The sequence below is a fragment of the Notolepis coatsorum genome, assembly GCF_963971535.1.
Source record: "Notolepis coatsorum genome assembly, chromosome: 11".
NCBI lineage: Eukaryota > Metazoa > Chordata > Actinopteri > Aulopiformes > Paralepididae > Notolepis > Notolepis coatsorum.
The window spans coordinates 15372039-15391397 of record NC_140175.1 but is presented as its reverse complement, the minus strand read 5'-3'; the positions used below and the strand labels follow the sequence as shown (position 1 = coordinate 15391397).

The 19359-nt window shown below is 44.8% G+C and overlaps 1 protein-coding gene across 1 annotated transcript in view; it reads left to right on the top strand.

The window, feature by feature from the left end:
• The first annotated feature begins 7356 nt into the window (after positions 1 to 7356).
• The window catches only part of tnca (tenascin Ca), a 101948-nt gene continuing 89945 nt past the window's right edge, over positions 7357 to 19359 (top strand). The window contains exon 1 of the mRNA XM_084325396.1: positions 7357 to 7592. The gene's annotated coding sequence lies outside the window, so the exon portion shown is untranslated. The remainder of the gene's footprint in view (positions 7593 to 19359) is intronic.

Sequence of the window (19359 nt, the reverse complement as noted above, 5' to 3'; positions counted from 1 at the left end):
AGAATTTATATTAAAATCTCCCTGAACATTTGCAATAGATTTCTGTCATTAAAATATGAATAATAATAATTAAAAAAACTAATTAGGAAAATATTGTAAAAGATTTCTGTCATTAAAATCTACAGTATTGAAAGGATTGTGATAGATTTCTGTGTTAAAAGGTCCAATCCCAGGAGGGGGATCCTGAACTTCGCACTAAGCCTGATTCACACTCCACGATGGGAATGACTGGGCCGCAGGAGGAGACGTGAGACATATCTTGTTATGTCTGGACAGCGGCTCCATCTTGTTATGTCTGTACAGCGGCTCCAGGCTCGTTCCCTCTGCAGCTGCAGACATGCCCTCATCATGCCAACACGTTTATCCATGCAGTGAGATTAGGGTCGATGGTCGGGTGACTGCAGGCTCCCATTAACCTTTATTTAAACTCGAAAGGCAACTGAGGTGTCATTCATTCACAGTCACGTTGAGTGTACTATAGAATAGAATAGAAGAGAATAGAAATACTTTAATCATCCCGAGGGAAATTTGGCTTTACTATAATATAGAGTTAAGTACTATACAGAGTTAAGCAAAAAGTATATAAAATCACACAGGATATAAAATCATTCATAAGAGGGAAGACTGTCAGGTTTTAAACTGTGGATACCAAACAGAAGGTAAAGATGACGTTGAACTGTACAGTAACAGTAATCCAGAACTCTTTTATTGCACTGTAAAGAAACTGTGATTTTATAGTATGTCTGCACTTTATGTGCTCAATTCATCATTCATGTCTTTCACATTCTACTAAAACTGAATCAAACCATAAACCAGGTGGCCTGTTGGGATGTTAGATCCTAATGTGAAAAACTGTGATTTTTTTATATGTCTGCTCATTTTACCCCTGCTATTATTTTACTTATTTTTACTTTTTATCTTTACGCCCCACTATCCGCTGGGTGCATACTATGACCTTTATCATGTTTTGTAACAGATTACAGAAATTCAAGAAGCCTATTGGAACGTGAGGTTCTGATATGATGTTGATTAATATATCTGCATTATTTTATCCCACTTTATGCTTTGCTCTTGCTGCTTGTTTTACACTGATTGTATGTCTTATTTCTTACTGATGTAAAGCACTTTGAACTGCAATTATTATTATTATTAACAATAACACAAGTAAGGATAACAAATCAATTAAAACACTTACAACTTGATTGACAAAGGTCTTAGATCAAGGCTTTAAACTCTTGAGGGGAGAATCTCAAGCTTTAAGGACTGTTGGAGTTCATTCCATGAGCTAGAGGCATCATAGCTAAATTGATTTACCCTGTTCAGAGCAAACTCAGGGGACCTTAGACATTTAATGTGCTACAGGGGGTGCAATCGCCCCCCCCCCCCCCCCCCCCCCAAAGAGTAAAAAGTACACATATGGTACATGGTAAGATGTACAGAATTAACAATTATCAATAGTTCTGAGGATGGGGCTCCATAAAGAGTCGTGCACTGGGCCTTAGCTGACCCAGCTGCCAAAGGACATGTCTATGAGACTGTTACACTATTGCATTTAATTTAAACGCTTTGTACTTACTGTATAACTACATAATTGAGAACATTTGATGCAAGTGTTTACAGGTGGTATGAGGTCAGTTATCTGCCGTCACTTTAATTAAAGCATCTTTCATGCTCTCCGCCCCAGACCGACTGTATTGTAGACCACTCGTAAAGGGGCATGTCACCCCTTTTAAGAATTCACATAATGTTCTTCCCATGCCCCAGGACCGTTTAAGTCGGTGTGGGAGGAGGGGGGGGGGGGGGGTCTCTGGTGTTGGCTGTAGAGGTGACGTCTGGAGAGACTCACCGAAGCAGCGGTAGGGGAGGTTAATTGGCGCAGGTGTAGCTGATCTGGGTAATTAGAGTCTCCCTTTAGTCTCTCGCGTCATGGGGCGGGGTGGGGCGCGCTGAACTGTCCTGTGCCATGTGTGAATTCTTTAAGGTTCAAGGTTTCCTATTAATTGGTGCCCAACGGTAAATTTGACAGGAGATTCATCATTTTCCAGAGTACAAAAGAAAAGAGAAAAAAGGCGACACAGCGACACAATTACAAAACATATCAACATACATGTAAATGTCTTTTAAGGATAGATAGGATAGGTTGTGAGAGAGTCACAAGAAGGTTCTTATACACACACACAGACGCACGCACGCATGCACGCACGCACACACACACACACACACACACACACACACACAGACAGACAGACAGACAGACAGACAGACAGACAGACAGACAGACAGACAGACAGACAGACAGACAGACAGACAGACAGACAGACAGACAGACAGACAGACAGACAGACAGACAGACAGACACACAGACACACAGACACACAGACACACAGACACACAGACACACAGACACACAGACACACACACACACACACACACACACACACACACACACAGTGTATATCGAGGCAGGGCGGTGCAGGTGGAAAGTTCAGCCAGGGAGCAGAATGTTCCTCTCTGGACTGTAAAACCCATGGGACACTGCCCGGGGAGGGTGAACGACGCACACCCCTCTCTCCTGAAGCTACAAATCTGCTTTTCTGTCTTCACAAACACTGAACTGTCACGGGACACAGGAATAGCATGCGGTCTTATTAAAAAATGGGTGACATTCCCCTTTTTTTTTAAACTTTGGCCATTCCCCTAGCTCTTTTTTGCGTTTATCGCATTTATTCTGGTCAAGGATGACCGACAGAAGCAGGCTGAAAGGGTTCAGATGGGGGGGAAGACACTCTGGGAAAGGCACGGCTGCATTCCGGGATTCAAACTCGCTAAACCCCAGATCCGTGACGAGCACGGTTGTCCCCGGCGCCGAAATAGCGCTCGAGGTACGTGGTGAGCTACTGGAGCTCCCCTGTGTGACATTCCCCTTTAAAGTGCATCGGGGTACTTAATTTGTAGGATCTTAATGGATCTGATTGGATTAACTATAGCGTAGTAATTTGACGTTTTTGGGGATATGGACTATTTTTTGGGGGATATTATGGGCTGCATTTTTTATTTGGCTTCTGTCAAAACCGCGAAAGAAAATTCAGTTTCCTGCTCATCCTATATCTGCTAAATATATGAAATTGTAACTGCGTCTGAGCAGGAGGACATGTCCCTCAGGATCAGAGATGCTTGGGGCTGTAGAGGTCTAAGCACTCACCTACCGTGGTGGAAGAAGTACACGCCACTCCCGGAACACGCCGGAACACGCCAACATTTTGGGAAATTACCTTACCGTCCTCTCCAGAGAGAGAGACAAGAAGATAGATACCAGTTTCCTCTCTGTGCGTTCAGTAGAAAGCTATCTGGCTGCACGTTAGCCTAGCTTAGCACAATGAATGGAAGAGGACAGTGCGGACAGTGCTAGTAAGTCAAGTAAAAGTATAGAGTTCCCTAAAATAGAAATATTCACATGAAGGACAAGTAGCTCGAAATTGAGTGACGACAATGGCTCAGGAGGTAGAGCAGTCGTCTGGGAATCCGGAGGTTCCGGTTCGATTCCCGCTCCTCCCGGGGGCAGCGTGTCGAAGTGTCCTTGAGCAAGACACTTAACCCCTAACTGCTCCCGATGAGCAGGTTGGCACCTTGCATGGTTGCCTCCACCGTCAGTATGTGAATGTGTAAAATGTGAGGAACAAATTGTAGAGCGCTTTGGATAAAAGCTGCTATATAAATGCAGCCATTTATTTACTTGAGTAAAAACACTTAGTTACTTTCCACCACTGCTCACCTACAGTACCACCGACCGCAGAGAGACCCGGGTTCAATTCCCGGCAGCGATACCTCATTGTAACAAACAGCGCCTCCTACTGATCGGGGAGGGGATCTGGGACAGATAGCATGAACCTCTCTCCCGGGGAAACTCCTCGCTGTCAGGTGAAAGGAAGAAGCGGCTGGCGACTCCACATGTATCAGAGGAGACATGTGGTCGTCTACTCCAGACCCTCCCCCCCAGACAGCAGGGCAGTGCGATGACCAGGAAGGGAATTTGGCATAAATGACATTGAAATGAAATTGGGGGATGGGAGCAAATGATACAAGAGATGCATGGGGCTAATATTGGTACAATTATCTCATTATTTTAACTTCTCCTAAGAATCGGATACCCACACCCTCACCTGCATATAATCCTTTTTACATATCTGTAGATACTATATCTATATCTGTACATGTCCCTTAGCTACTCTTACTAGTTACGCTGCTAGCCAGTACGACTTACTACCATAGTGTCTTTATACCTGTAACACTTTACATATTAATACTACAACTCTGTACATCTGATTAGCACTATTACTCAGTAGTACACATGGATAAATTCTATACCCAGTTTAATCACCTGCACATTGTATATTACTATCACACTTTACTGTTACATTTGCACTCTGGTTGGATGACAAACTTATCTCGTCGTTGTTGTACTGTGCTGCTGCATGGTGAAAATACATCTGAATTGAATCGAATCACCGGATGAATGATTCCTAATTTTTTTACTCAACCCAATTGGAAAGAATGAAAATAAAAACTGTACAAATCATATTTAACTGTATAACTTGTTCAATAAAACAGGAGATGTGTGGGGGGCTGTGGGCAGCCGGCCGGCGAGGCGGGCTGAGGCAGGATTTGTGCAGCGACTGTATGTGATGATCAGGAGGAGGGGGGGTCATCCCCGGTGCGAGTCCGTCTGAGGATTAGCCTGTGTGGACGCAGATAAGAGGAAGGAGCGGGACGGAGAGAACGGCTCCAGCAGGACGCTGGGCTGCATCACACTGGGACTAAACTCACAGAGTAGAAGCCGCATCAACAAAACCATATAGAATTTGTATTAAAAAAAAAAAAAAAAAAAAACGGAAAGAAGGATTTGTTATATATTTTTTTGCTCGTTTCTGTGATGTGAAGACAATCGTTGTTGTGTAGGTTGTTACGATAAAGGTAACTTCTGGTCACTTTCTATGTCTCCTTTCTCCTCTTCCTCTCTCTTTTATATCTGCCGCTTAGATTAGATTAGATTAGATTAGATTAGATTAGATTAGATTCAAATGTATTGTCATCATACAGCACAAGTACAGTACAACAAAAATTACTTTGGCATTCAACCAGAGTGTAAAGGTAACAGTAGAGTGCAATAGTAATATATAATGTACAGGTGATTAAACTGTGGTATAAAATATATAGATTAGTACTACTGAGTAATAGTATGTACAGAGTTGTAGTATTATTATGTACAGTGATACAGGTATAAAGACACTATGGTAGTAAGTCATACTGTCCAGCAGCAGTAGGTAAGGGATATGTACAGATATAGATATAGTATCTACAGATATGTAAAAAGGAGTATATGCAGGTATGTACAGACAGATGTATATATATATATGATAAATAAATATATGTATATGATATATAAAGCATTTGTGTACTGTACATGCTATCAAGCTTCAAGTTTGTTTATCACAATAAAATACACGTACTTTTCGGTGAAATGCTTGGTTTTGTATGAGCCCCTGATAGTTCGGCAGTGTGGTGGCTACAGTACATGAGTAGAGCTCCGGACTCGATCATGATCGGAAGATCACCGGTTCGAGCCCCGGTCAAGGCAGTTGTCGGAAAGTGGTGTTATTGTCCAGCAGGGGGCACTCTGTCCTCTGGACTTGTCAGTAACAACGCCCCGTACAGCTGCTACGAGTGCCGTCCTTTGGATGAGACGCTAAACCGTGGTCCTGACTGAATTCGGTCGTTAAATAAACCCAGGACGCCTACCGCAAAGAGTAGGGGGTCCCCCGACATTCCTGGCCAAATTCCCAATCAGGTCTCTGATATCAAGGGCCATCTAATCATCCCTCCCCTTAATTGGCTGATACCAATCCCTGTCTCCTGAGCCGTTCAGCCATTGTGTAGTGTGATGTGTGCCTGGTGCCAGTGTATGGCAGCCATTGAGCCTGCGTATAGCCCAAGGTTGGGTGCTACCAGTGGTGGTGAAGGAGGCAATTTGCCACCCTACATTGTGTGGGGAGCGCTTTACTTTTACTTACTTACGCCTACTACCCCTTCTGGGGCACAGGCCATCAACAAGCGATCTCCAGGCATCTCTGTCTTGAGCTGTTCTCTCCAGTTGGTTCCAGGTCATCTTCATGAGAGCGGGGAGCGCTTTGAGTGTCTAGAAAAGTGCTTATATCATTCGATCATTCATTCATTAATTCATTCATTAATTAATTCATTCATTCATTCATTCATTCATTCATTCATTCATTCATTCATTCATTCATTCATTCATTCATCATATAGAATTATACAGGTTACATGCCCTCATGTCCTCTCTCTTCAATCTGTCTCTATGTCCTCTCTTCCTCTTTATCTCTCTTCTATCTGTCTCTCCATGTCCTTCTTCTTCTCTCTCTCTGTTCTACTGTATCTGTCTCTCTGTGTTCTCTATCTTCTTATCTCTCTCTCTTCCTCTTTCTCTCTCCATGTCTTCCTCTCTCTTCTATCTCTCTCTCCATGTCTTCCTCTCTCTTCTATCTCTCTCCATGTCTTCTCTCTCTCTTCTATCTGTCTGTCCATTTCCTCTCTCTTCTATCTGTCTGTCCATGTCTTCCTCTCTCTCTCTTCCATCTCTCTCCATGTCTTCCTCTCTCTCTTCTATCTCTCTCTCCATGTCTTTCTATCTCTTCTATCTCTCTCTCTCCATGTCTTCCTCTCTCTCTTCCATCTCTCTCTCTCTCTCCATGTCTTCCTCTCTCTTCTATCTCTCTCTCCATGTCTTCCTCTCTCTCTCTCTCATTGTCTTGTTCGGTCATGCTCATACGTCCTCCCTTTCTTTCCATGTGTCATGAATAGCAGTAGGAACTGCACCCCCTTTTTCTCAGCATCCAGCAGACAGAGGGAGAGAGAGAGAGAGAGAGAGAGAGAGAGAGAGAGAGAGAGAGAGAGAGAGAGAGAGAGAGAGAGAGAGAGAGAGAGAGAGAGAGAGAGAGAGAGGGAGAGAGAGAGAGAGAGAGAGAGAGAGAGAGAGAGGGAGAGAGAGAGAGAGAGAGAGAGAGAGAGGGAGAGAGAGAGAGGGACTGCTATTTAAGGGCTGGATCTAAGCAACGGGGGTCTGACCAAAAGGCTCCTCACAGTTTAAGAGATATTTCCTCCTCCTCTCCCTCCCTCTTTCTGTCTCTCTCTCCCTCCCTCCCACTCCCTCCCTCTCTTATTAGCTCTCTCCCTCTGGCTCTGACCCTCTGCAGACCGTAGGTGAGGAGAAGAGCCCAGACCGAGGCGTCAGAGAGAAGGATAAAGGGTCCGACTGAAGGTTTGGCAGAGAGAGAGAGAGAAAGCAGTCACCTGGCCGGAGGCACCACGCGGGACAGGGGAGAGACAAGAGGAGAGCTGACCCCCGCAGGACAGGGAGAGACAAGAGGAGAGCTGACCCCCCGCAGGACAGGGAGAGACAAGAAGAGAGGTGACCAGACACGTCATCAAGGTGGACGTTTTTCTTCACCGGGTGTGACAGGGATCCAGAGGACCCACTTTGAGTGTCTCATCCACAGGGGCGTTGGAGACAGAGCCGACAGGTAAGGATGGATACTTAGATGTTTATACCTACAGCGTGGCTTTTACCTTCCATCTGGGAATAGCAGCCACATGTGGCAGCAGAGTGGATACATTATTGTAATCATTCATTTCACTTTTGTGAAATACAGAAGCCCATAATCTTCTTCGTCCTATTTATTGTGTATCCGTGTGTGTGTGTGTGTGTGCGTGTGTGTGTGTGTGTGTGTGTGTGTGTGTGTGTGTGTGTGTGTGTGTGTGTGTGTGTGTGTGTGTGTGTGTGTGTGTGTGCGTGTGTGTGTGTGTGTGTGTGTGCGTGTGTGTGTGTGCACGTGCGTTTGTTCCACTCATTAAAAAACGATGACGTCATATGTAATCGTAGATACATTTAAGGCACTTTAAGATACATTATTGTGTCTGAGTGGGATTATTATTGCATCAGCTCACATCTGTCTGGCCTCCTCAGAGTTAGTTAGTCTGGTTGGTATTCTATGTGTTCTTTTCTTAGAAGAAACAGACCTGTTTCATCATGAGACACTAATTAACGGCACAGATTTTGGTCTTTATGGGGGACATCATTAACATACTCGGTGTGCCTGCAGTTAGTTAGTTCTCTCACCCAGACCCTGATAAGAGAAGGGTCCAGGGGAGGAGGAGGAGGAGGAGGAGGAGGAGGAGGAGGAGGAGGAGGAGGAGGAGGAGGAGGGGGGGGGAGGAGGAGACAGGGAAGCTGCGGGACATGTGGAGGGGGTTCCTCCCGGCTTTGATCACCTGCAGGAGAGGGGCCTGGAGCCAATATCTTTCGGTGCCAAAAAGGTTTTCCAAACTCGACAGATTGTAGATCACTGAATACTGTGCTGATAATGTGTGTGTGTGTGTGTGTGTGTGTGTGTGTGTCTATGTGTGTGTCTATGTGTGCGTGTGTGCGCGTGCGTGCGTGTGTCTCTGTGTGCGTGCGTGTGTGTGTGTGTAATTGTGGGAGTCTCTTCTGTGTTTATTTTTGGTGGATTAGTGAATAATCCACAATTGGCAACGCAATTAAATTCTCATTTCATATAATTTATCTATCACAGAGATTAAACGGGGGAGTCTGTGTGCGCAAGGAGATTATATTCCTCTCCCTACTGTAAATCCACTTCCTCTGCCTAATTGAAATCGTGGGACATTTGGCAGAAAGAAGTTGAGTATTTAGTATCAAATGTCATCGACTGAACGTAGAACTCCTATCATAATGTGTTGTGTTACCCTACTGGCTAGAAACTAACCTTTTAACTATATCCCTTCGATATAGATTAGAATAGATTAGATTAGATTAGATTAGATTAGATTAGATTAGATTAGATTAGATTAGATTAAATTTGATTCGATTCGATTCAAATCCATTGTATATCATACAGCACAAGTACAACGAAAATAAGTTTGGCATCCAACCAGAGTGAAAATGTAACAGTAAAGTGCAATAGTAATGTACAATGTACACAATGTACAGGTGATTAAACTGGGTATATAATATATAAATTATTACTATTGAGTAATAGTGCTAATCAGATGTATGTACAAAGTTGTAGTATTATTATGTATAAAGTATAAAGTTTAAAGACACTATGGTAATAAGTCATATTGGCCAGCAGCGTAACTAGTAGTGTAAAGAGTAGGTAAGGGATCTACAAATAATGTAAAAAGGATTATATGCCGATGTGGATATATATATACGGTAAGAATAGATATATGTATACATGGTATACAGCATTATTGTACATGCTATCATACAGAGTTATATGTTGTGCACAGTCCACAGCTTTGTCATGTTGGTTCCTCTGGGCGGTGCAAGCGGGTGGGTGGGGGGCGTTTACAGCCTCTCTGCTATGTGCTGGGTGGTGCTGGGTGGTGCTTGGTGGGTCTGGGTGGTGCTGGGTGGTGCTGGGTGGTGCTGGGGTGGTGCTGGGTGGTGCTGGGTGGGTCTGGGTGGTGCTTGGTGGTGCTGGGTGGTGCTGGGTGGTGCTGGGTGGGTCTGGGTGGTGCTGGGGTGGGTCTGTTCTGGAAGGTGTGTCGGGGGAGGGGGGACTCTGGCAGGGCGACAGCTGGTTTCCTGACCGGAGCTGCCCCCACTGCCCCAGGCCTCCTTCCCCCCCTCCTCCTCCTGAGTGGAGGTATTTCCCTCTGCTTGACCTCCACGGGGAGAGGACCAGGGGTGGAGTGGGGGTGGGGGGAGGAGTCAAGAGACTCTCCCTGGGCTTATTCACAGAGAATCTCCATGTTCTCCTCTCCGGGGGGATCCTGCTAGTGAGGTCATCTGAAGTGAGGTGTACTGTCTGCACTTATAGGCTATACCGTACGTTCAGACTGCTGGCAAAAGTGGCTGGAATCTGACGACAGTGTGAACGGCACACATCACATGCAAAGGTTTTTTTCAATACATGAAAGAAAATATGATTTGAGAGACATTTGTAAATGTACTGTTCAAAAAGCTAAGAAAGGGATTAAAATGAGGTGGATTTCTATTTCTTTTGGGGTTAACTTGTGGAACAATGCCGATGGGCTATACATTTAAGAATGAGTCATTCGCTTTTGGTTTTAAAGTAGTTTGTGTAGCTATTTTTGAAGATTACAAATGTGAATAATAATTGTTTTGTTATTTTCTTTTAGAATACTGTTTTGGAGTCTTCAACTTGTTAAGAATATAGGACAGGCATGTATAAGCATTATGCTTCAGTCTGTACCTTTTCAGTCACTGCCTGAATCAAAGATTGTTAAATGATTGTGTATTATTGTATTGTGTGATGACTGAATAAACTACTACTACTACTACTACTACTACTACTACTACTACTACTACTACTACTACTACTACTACTACTACTACTACTACTACTACTACTACTACTACTACTACTACATGGAATCTGACGACAGTGTGAACAGCACACATCACATGGAATCTGACGACACAATTCTGATCTGGGCGACATTCATAATGTGGTCCTAAATCAGATACAGGTCTGATTATTTTGCAACGCGACCTCAGTCTGAACAGTCATGTCAGAATTCATGTGACTTTTTACATCACTCCAGATTGACATAAATGTTGTCACAATTCTTACATCCATCTTCATCATTAGCGCATGCGGGTCAGTTCAGGAGCATGTGACCAGTTCACACTGGGAGCTGATATTGGCCACATAAAAAAAATTTATAAAATAAATTAAACAATGTAAACAGCCAAACAAAAAGAAATCTGATCAGATCCGAGCAATAGATCAGCACACTAAGGCTTGCAGTGTGAACGCAGCCTTAGTTTGACGTACTGGACGTTTACAAGCAGTGCCGTCGTTTTAGCCTCAGTTATTTAACACTAGCACAGCCAACGAGGGGTCACATGACCCCTAGGCATTTTCAATAAATGTATCCTCGTCACTCGGTCGAGCTCCAGCTCTGTCACTCAATGACTTTTCCTAAAAGTACCCGTTTTATCTGGCACGGTTTCAGAAATTTCAAAATGACTCCGGGAAAATGGAATTAGAACGTTATTTCAGCTATTTCTGCTGAGCGGCCGCCTCCCTCCCTCCTTGACCCTCCCTCCCTTTCACTCTCTCCCTCCCTTTCACTCTCTCCCTCCCTTTCTCTCTCTCCCTTTCTCTCCCTCCTCTCTCTCTCTCTCCCTCTCTCTTTCTCCCTCCCTTTCCCTCTCTCTATACCTCCCTCTCCCTCCTTCTCACTTCCTCTCCCTCCCTCCCTTCCTCTCTCCCTCCCTCCCTCTCTCTCCCTCCCTCCCTCCCTCCCTCCCTTCCTCCCTCCCTCCCTCCCTCCCTCCCTCCCTCCCTCCCTCCCTCCCTCCCTCCCTCCCTCCCTCCCTCATTGACCCTCCCTCCCTTCTCTCCCTCCAATCTCCATTCTAAAGGCTGTCGGGTCATCTGACCCGTTCCCGGCGGGAATTAGTGTCAATTAGTGTCATTAGTGCCTTCAACCCCCCCCACCCATAACCCCCCCCCCCCCCCCTCCAACCTGATTGATGTCTGTCTCCAGTCTTTTTGTGCTATCATGCTGTCTTCCCTGTTCCCCCTATGGTCTCATGTTCCTTTTGTTTTTGTTTCTTTGTTGTTTCTTTGTTTTTGTTTCTTTGCTTTTGTTTCTTTGTTTGTACTCTTGCTCCCGACTATTGTCAGCGACTTCGGGTTATTGAGAAGCGCTATATAAATTAAATGAATTATTATTATTATTTTCTCCATGGCTGTGCTGCTAGTGTCGAGCGTGGTTCACTCCTCTCGCTTCAGCCGGAGATCATGAATCAACCAATCACCACTCCTCCTACCGCAGGACCTGGTGTGGTCAGGGCAGTGTTGTAGTCGAGTCACTATAGTACACACACTCATGTCGCACACACGCACACTTTTGGCCAAAGGAAAGGACACTTTAAATTAGAATAACAGGAACAGTGTATTGCACTACCAAAGCTAACTAGCATGTCCCATATGCTCTGTAAATAACTATGTACAGATACCGAGATGTCACTCCATGTTACCTATTACCTGTTTACTGCACAATGTTGTTTTTTCATTTTTTGATTCTATTATATGTTGTACCACTGTATTGCACATCGTTGCGGGCAAGACCACCCGCATTTCATTGTATACTTGTATGCCGTGACAATTAAAACTCTTGACTTGACTTGACTTGACTTGATAGTGACTATATCTCGAGTCCGAGTCGAGTCTCGAGTCCCCAGTGTTGTAGTGAAGGACCTGGTGTGGTCAGGGCAGTGTTGTAGTCGAGTCACTAAATCTCCAGTCCGAGTCAAGTCAAGTCAAGTCAAGTCAAGAGTTTTATTTGTCACGGCATACAAGTATACTGAAATGAAATGCAGGGGGTCTTGCCCGCAACGATTGTGCATAATACAATAGTAATATAGTAATAACAATAGTAATATATAAGTACTACAACACTGGGTCAGGGAAAGGCATTATTGTGTACATAGGCAAGATCTATAAGATGAGATGAGATGAGACGTTCCTTTATTGATCCACTGGGCAGGAAATCCGAGCGCCATAGCAGCATGGGGCAGGGGGTGGGGGGTTGGTATAGGTATGGGCACTGGCAGGGCAGTAGAAGAAGTATGAAATATAGAAATATAGAAGTATAAAATAGAAAATATGAGGAAAATAAACCGTGTAAAAAAGGTGCAGGTGAGGGTCTCCGTACCCTAACATGGCGTGATTTACGTCACACGTACAGCACAGCCTTTGATATGAGGGCTTTGTATTATAAATCTGCCAGGGTGTCTAGACTCTGGTCCAGTGAAGTTTTCCAGCTCGTTCAGACTCCGCTCATCGTCCTCCTGCTGGTCCTCGGCCAACCCAGGACTCATAAACTCCAGCATATCCTGTGGCACGTTAAAACCCACATGTTGGCGTAAGTGAAAAAGCTGCAAGCTATAGCGTTAGCTAATTATCCAATGTAATCCACATTAATGTCAATTACAGCTCCACTTCTTTAAGGCGTTCGTCACCGGTTCAGAAGACGTGTCGGTTACTTCTCACCCGGGGGGGGGGGGGGGCAGACATCAAGAACACGATATGACCCCCACAGATTGTATAGGAACCTGACCCTCGCGCCGTTCCTAAAGCTAGCCTCGGGGGGGGGAAAGCGTAGAGAGTAGGGAGTTATTATTAAAGCGTGGCAATTATTTTTTACTGCCGGGTCGGGGGAACCTACGTGCGCAGCAGCTCGCGGATAATCTCACAGCGGCCGCGAGCAGCAAGGCCGGCGCTCCTGCAGATGAAGTGTCGCGTTACGCGGGGTACGTGTGCCTCTAGACCATGCAGTCAGTCGCTCGTCTGTCTATCCTTCTTGGAGGCAGGCGCTCTCTCTCTCTCTCTCTCTCCCGGTCGCTCCACATGCTATGAGCATCAGCCCCCGGTTAGCGCTGTCATTCATGGAAAAATTATAAAGCTCTGAAAAAGCTTAGTGTACAAACAAGCAGATGCTTTGGCTGGATGTCAGGCTTACTGACTGAGAGAGAGAGCCGGGGAGTCTGGACGATGCTGCCGCCGGTGCCTCCGCCTCCAGCCACAACTGTTTTTTCCATATAAGAAGTGCGTCCAGCCACGGCCACGGCGCTCTTTAACGGTTCCCATGGACACGGCCGCCGTAAATCACAGCGTGTGAACAGAAGACAACCACGCTGGCCGGCGTCTCTGTCTCAACCTCTCTCTCTCTCTCTCTCTCTCTCTCTCTCTCTCTCTCTCTCTCTCTCTCTCTCTCTCTCTCTCTCTCTCTCTCTCTCTCTCTCCATCGCCGGTTCTTCACACCAGTTGGCCGCTTCTTGCGTAGGTGGTAGCAGTGAGTGGCAGAAACAAGATCTTTTCTGTCCTAGATTACAAAGAAGGGACGATGGAATTCGTGGTGAGGAGCCACACGCAGCTTGAGTCGAGATTATGAGTTTCGACTCAGCGTGAAAGAGGGCTATAGAGTGTCACTCGGTGAAACTGAAAGACACTGCTGTGTTTGATAAAGAGGATGTCGGGTTTTATTGGCCAGCTGTGCCTCTTTGGATTCTAATATCGATCGTATTAATATTATCATTATTATTATTATTATTACTACTACTACTGTATATGTACTACCGGTATGTGTTGCTTTTTATTTTCTACCCTCCCCTGTCTCGAACGCTGTTAGGCCATGCCTCCCACAAGCCGGCTGCAATGTGTCCCCTCCGGTACTCGAGGAAGCAGCAGTCGCATCTTTTCACCTGCACAGCTCGATCTTTCAGCATCGGGGGTCTGCGTTTGGAGGGCACGCCGCCCCCGTCGCTTCCTGATTCTGCTGCACAGGCGCACCAACCAACCTGTAGGAGTCGCTGTCCACAACGTCCGATCCCCACCCATCAGCTTCCCACCCCCTAATACTGGCAATTGTATTAGTATGAACGACCAGCCAAGCTGATAGCAATGCGGAGAGCTGGGCTCGAACCCAGTGTCTCCTGCATTGGTGGTGAGCGCCTTGCCCACTGCACCACCTAGCAGCCCGGTATGTGTTGCTTAATAGATCCCTTCACAGATACATTTACATTTAGTCATTTAGCAGCTGACACTTTTATCCAAAAACACGCCTTACAAATTGTGTAGCCTACAACAAGTCAGCAGGAAGGGAAGGGTACAACTCTGGCAGCTAAGGGTCAGTGGCGTTGTTCGTGAAATAGTGTAATAGACATATTAGCATGACAGGCAGTATTATAAGTATAGTAGCATACTGTAGTAACGCAACGCTACATCCCTGGACTCCTCGACTCACGACTCACCTCTTCACAAAATAACGACTCTGCCTGACTTCCCTCCTTTACCCAACTGTCCCTCTGATTTCTCAATTTAGTTTGTCTCCCTCTTTATATGATAGAGAGGTATAAATGGCGGCTGGGTGGCGTAGCGGAGATTGCGCTTGTCACCAACGCGAGAGACTCCGGTCTCGAATCCGGGTGTCGGCATTGCCTCCGGCTTGGGCCGGCCGTCATACTGGCTCGTTTGACAGAGTCAGCGGGTGGAAGTCGATGGGTGGGGATTTGGACGTTGTGGACAGCGACTCCTACAGGTCGGTTGGGGGACGCCTGCACAGCAAAGACAGGAAGTGGCTAGGGCAGTGTGAGCCTCCCATGCGTTACACCTCGCCAATGAGAGTCCGCGCTGGCCGGTGAAAAGATGTGACAGGCTGCCTCCTCGTGTACCGGAGGGGACACGTGATGCAAGGCTTCTATCCTCCCTACAACCGACCAGTGGGGGGCATAGTCGAGCAACGTTCAAGACAGGGGAGGGGAGAATTGGAAACCCGAAATTGGGATGGGAGAAAAATAGAAAAATAAGGAGAAAAAGTGGATTAAAAAAGAAATGATAGAGGTATATGTCCCTCTGATGTCCTTCCCCTTAGTTTGCCCCCCTCTTCTGTTAGGCGCTATATACGTTGAAGAAATTATTATTATTAGTAGTAGTAAGGTACATAATAGTAAACAGAAGTAAAAAAAAAAAAAAAAAAAAAAAAAAAAAAAAAGTAAGAAGGTTCGTTTCTTTTACTTTTCTTTTTCGTCCACTTGCCAGTTCTCAATTGACCCGTATAAGATGCACACAGTAGTGTTCTGTTTGTTTGTTTTTTAGAGAGAGGGCTGCGATATGAGTCTCCCTAGAGAGCGGGGGACCCCAGCAGTGGAGGATATAGGGGGTAATTGAGCCACATCATTTCTGAAGTGCCTGAACAAGGCTGCCCCCCGATGACACACACGTTAGTGCCTCCCTCTCACTCTCACTCTCGGTGAAACAGATGTCTTGAATCCCCGGCCAACATTCCCATCGGTCTCCCTCTTTCCACGTGGGAAGTGGAACGTTCCTTCCTCGCTGCCAGTGAGGGGGAAGAGGAACACAGCGACACACAACTCTGGATTGTAACTTATAGAAACAATATTTATCCCCAGGCTCTGGACCGAGGCGTCTCTCTCTCTCTCTCTCTCTCTCTCCACGTCCCGCGCTGAGATGAGATGTCCTCGGTCGACCCCGTGTCTCACAGGCGAGCGGAGTCTGAATCGTCTTCACGTGACGGTAGATGCTGATACGGTGTTATTCCGATGAAGCGCCGCAGTTTGCTTTGTGCTAAACCGCTGTTAATACACGGCCGCTGAGCGTGTGCAAACCAAGAATAAATAAAAATAAAAAATAGTAGAACACAAAAACAAATTCTGATTTTATTTATTGTCAAAAGTATGCATAATGTTGTGTTAATTCCACAACAAGAGATATGTAATGTTAATTACCTGAAATTATTCCATTTGTTGGGGGGGGGGAAACCCTGCATATATCGGTATCGGTTGATATCGGTTGATATCGGTATCGGAAATTAAGAGTTGGACAATATCGGTATATCGGTATCGGTAAAAAAGACAATATCGAGCATCCCTAATTAGATTAGATTAGATTAGATTTAAAATTAAATGTATTGTCATCATACAGCACAAGTACAGTACAACAAAAAAGTAGTTTGGCATCCAACCAGAGTGCAAATGTAACAGTAAAGTGCAATAGTAATATACAATGTACAAGTCATTATACTGTACAGAGTTGTATTATTAATATGTACAGTGATACAGGTATAAAGACACTATGGTAGTAGTAAGTCATACTGGCCAGCAGCGTAACTAGTAAGAGTATAGGTAAGGAATATATGTAACGGGTGGCACCGGGGAGGGCAGTCAAGAAGGGCTGGGGTGAGTAGCGGTGCTATGGGTTAAACTCACTCTCATCCTCAAAAGACACATAGACACGTTGCAAAGTAGTGAGTTCACTTCTTGGTATAGCGGTCTGTGCTGTTGCCCGCGCCGGCATGGGAGACCCGGGTTCGAAACTCCCTCGGGGCATCGAAGTTTAAGGTGACGATGTCACAATCGTTACATATGTACAGATATGGATATAGTATCTACAGATATGTAAAAAAATTATATGCAGGTATGTACATAACAGATGTCGATAGATAGATATATATACGGTGAGAATAAATATATGTATGCGGTATATACAGCATTATTGTACATGCTATCATACAGAGTTATATGGGTTATATGCAGGTGTATAAGTAGGTATATAGAAGGATTATATGCAGGTGTATAAGTAGGTATATAGAAGGATTATATGCAGGTGTATAAGTAGGTATATAGAAGGATTATATGTAGGTGTATAAGTAGGTATATAGAAGGATTATATGTAGGTGTATAAGTAGGCATATACAGTAGAAGGAGTATATGCAGGTGTATAAGTAGGTATATAGAAGGATTATATGTATAAGTAGGCATATACAGTAGAAGGATTATATGCAGGTGTATAAGTAGGTATATAGAAGGATTATATGTAGGTGTATAAGTAGGTATATAGAAGGATTATATGTAGGTGTATAAGTAGGCATATACAGTAGAAGGATTATATGCAGGTGTATAAGTAGGTATATAGTAGGATTATATACAGGTGTATAAGTAGTTATATAGAAGGGTTATATACAGGTGTATATGTAGTTATATAGTAGGGTTATATACAGGTGTATAAGTAGTTATATAGAAGGGTTATATACAGGTGTATATGTAGTTATATAGTAGGGTTATATACAGGTGTATAAGTAGTTATATAGAAGGGTTATATACAGGTGTATAAGTAGTTATATAGTAGGGTTATATACAGGTGTATAAGTAGTTATATAGAAGGGTTATATACAGGTGTATAAGTAGGTATATAGTAGGGTTATATACAGGTGTATATGTAGGCTACATGTTGCTCAAGAGGATTCTGTTTTACCTTGATTCTTAACCCATGGAACCAGGACGATTAGGGATGATTCAGAAACATGTATTCCATTTCCTGCAGACTGCATGATGCATAGCTGTCATTCTACCATCTCATAAAGGACCTTGTTTTCCTGAGTCTTCTTAACGGGCCGTGACCTCTACCTTCATCCCACCACGCTCCAGATGTGGGGCGAGTTGTGAAACTCAAGCTCAGTTTTATATCTGCGCTTTAGAAGATGAGGAGCAGGGGGTCTAGGAGGACGTGCCACTAGGAGGAGCGTCAGATGTTCCTGACATGTGACATGGCCCCTCTGGGGAGAGTTAGATGTTCCTGACATGGCCTCTCTGGGGAGAGTTAGATGTTCCTGACACAGCCTCTGGGGAGCCACGGAGGTCAGCGCAATAAAGATAACTCGATCTACTCTGTACTTAAGTACAATGGCGAGGTACTCGCACTTGACTTGAGTATTTTCATTTCAGAGTACTTTTACTCCACTAGATATCAAAGGAAATATTGTACTTTTTTTTTTTTTACTCCCACCAGTTACAAGTTACTTTGAAGAGAGGGCGGTCAGGTGGCGTGGCGGAGATTGCGTTCGTCACCAACGCCGGAGACGCTGGATTCGCCTGTTCGCATCCAGCTCACAGCTCCCGGCGTTGTCACCAGCTTGGCTGGCCGTTCACACTAATACAATTGGCTGTATTAGAGGGTGGGAGAAGCTGGCGGGGTGGGTCCGGGTCGTTGTAAACAGCGACTCCTACAGTTCGGTCGGGGCGCCTGCTCAGCGCGGATAGGACCTGAGTGGGATAGTGTGATCCTTCCACACGTTACACCCTCTCAGTGAGAGTCCGCGCTGCCAGGTGAAAAAGAAGTGGTTGTTGGCTAGACGTGTGTCGGAGGAAGCACGTGATAGCCTCCACTCTCCCAGACCGACTGTGGGGGGTAAGTGCGCAGCGACCAGGAAGGGGATTGGGAATTGGCATAACGACTAACATTGGGATGGGAGAAAATCGGAGGAAAAAGGAGGGGGGAAAAGATCAATAAAAAAAATAAAAAAACAAGTTACTTTGAAGAAAAGGATGTTGCATAGAAAACATGGCAAAATTCATGAATATAATGGTCTTTCAAATGTTAAGCCTGTCAACTTACAAGGAGCCGTAATCAGAGCAGCATAACTGGACCACAAACCAATTTAACATCACCTTTAAACAGAGCAGCATACTTTCATGCGGGCAGAAAATTGGCCATTTTTGTTTTCGTTTTTGAGGACTGCATACTTCTTTTGCAAACCAAAATACTATACTTTATAGTTATAGCACATGCATAAGCCTGGTCTCTTTTAAAAGATAACATTCTGAAGTGTCTGATACAATAAAGAAAGATCACTTTTAGTGCTAATGAAATAGAGTAACATAGGTCTGAACTTGAGTTGTAGAAAAACGTGTTACTCACGTTTTTTTCTGTAGTAGTTGCAATATCCAGAAGT